Consider the following 2,097-nt stretch of genomic DNA (forward strand, 5'->3'; position numbering starts at 1 on the left):
GTTAGCAGTCAAGTGCCTTAGGCATTATGCTACCAGAACTCCCTTTAAATGCCTATAAAATACTCAAAACTGTCATAACAAAAAATATCCCCAGACATTACCAAATGTCCATTGGGTGAAAAATTGCATCCTGTCCCCTTGAGAACTGTGTCATAGACATATCCCTCTAGAGAGATGCAGAGAATTGATAAATCACTTGGACTTGACACCAAATTGTGTCCTCTAATTTAAGCTTCATCAACAACAAAGAGGAGCTCTGGTGGTATAGTGCCTAAGGCATTGACTGCTAACCAAAAGCCTGGCTGTTCAAACCCACCAGCCATTCCATAGAAGGAAGATTGGGCAATCTACTTCTGTAGTGATACCATCTGGGAGGGGCTGTTTTGAGTCCTATCTGACTCCACAGCAGTGAGTTTGGTTTTATATTTTTCAACAACAAAGGATATTTTAGCCTCCATTTTTACCCTTTCTTTTAATAATTTAAAACTTGTTCAGAATACAGAAAAGATCTATTCACAGAGCTCAGGGAGTTGCTTTGGGTGAGTGTGTATCCCAGGTGACAGGGATTCTATTACACAGTGAGTGGTCCATTCATGAGGACAATTTTTTTTCTTTGCCTGGGTTAATTATTCTTCTCATTGACAGTGTTTGAATAGTTGTAAAAGAGATATCTCTGAGCCCTGCCACTGACCTGACATGTGTGGCTAAACTGAAGTCCAAAGGGAGGCTCCTTTGTGTCTCCTAAATTTCCAAGCCCTTGCTGAATGATGCAGGGCCAGTAGCTAAGGTGAAGGCAGGCACTGACCTCTAAATATCCTGACAGCCTTATTTAAGCAGCCTGATGGTAGGCAGACCTGTTTACTCTAATCCCAGCAACTCTTTTCTGGAAAGGCAGAGATGAGATGTTTTGAGAGGCTGAGAGCTTTCTAAAAAGCTTCTGAGGGCAAACAAAAGCCAAGGCTGGGCCTGGTAAGTTTGCACTGGGCATTCCAGAGGCTGTCTGCCAAACTTGGGCCATGTTCCTGGCCTAAGCATCACCCACAGACACTGTTCCCCAAAGAGGTCCAATTCACAGAGCAGAAATATTTCATTTTCATCTCTGCAGAGGCAGCAGCCTTTAGGCTAATTAATAAATCATCAACACATTTGTGGCATGAAAAATGAAATATTTATGCTCGCCAGAGTAATATTTCTGTCTTGCAGCCCCATGCTCTGTTGATGCCTGATGGAGGATGAAGTAAATACCAGCTGGTGTAAAATGAGTGGAATATAATTACTCTCTACAAAGTTAAGTGAATATTAAAACATAGAAGTCATAGACACTGGCATTCTTCCCTCGTCTACTCCACTGCCCAGTAAATGACATCCCGGCCCAATTCTTGGCTTCACTACAGCTTATAGCAGGGATCTCACAAAGAGCTTAGTTATGTTATAGTAGGGATCTCAGTAAAGGTCTTAGGATTTTGGGCTGCTGAGAAAGACAGAAAGCTGTCCATGTTCGAGGACACAGGAAGATTTCCCTCACATCTAAGAGAGAGTGTGATATCCAATGCAGCTTTGTAGTCAGAAAGCTCAAATTTCATGATAATATTTGAAATGTACATGTTTTGCAGTCTTGGTTAAGATCCTTCATCTCAGTGTACCATAGTTTTCTTACCTAGAAACTGGGGGTAATGTATCCCATGATGAGAGAATTGTGTTTTAGAAGTTGATCAGACAAATATTTGCATAATGACCCTGGAAGTAGAGACTAACCATGAGAGTTGCAAGTAGCTTGGCTAAATAATTCACACATACTAAAATGATTGCTGTGGAACTGAGGCAGACGTAAAAAGAATTGGGAAGACTTAACATAAATTCATGACTAGAGGGTCAAAGGGAGCTCAGGTTGTTAACTTCAGCAGTGAGGGAAACGAAGATGCCTATAACAGAGACTGGAATGTCTAGAAAAGAGCATACTGGATAGGAGGGTGGAGGGAAGTGGGGATGTGGGCTGCGTTTAGGTGGATTGATGTGGGCAAGCTAAGAGGAGTAATAAGAGGAGTATTAAGGGGTTTTCATCTAGCCTTGGGGATATATATATATATATATATATAT

Source organism: Orycteropus afer, unplaced genomic scaffold, assembly GCF_000298275.1.
Source record: "Orycteropus afer afer isolate SDZICR_OR568_19922 unplaced genomic scaffold, OryAfe1.0 scaffold00080, whole genome shotgun sequence".
Lineage (NCBI taxonomy): Eukaryota > Metazoa > Chordata > Mammalia > Tubulidentata > Orycteropodidae > Orycteropus > Orycteropus afer.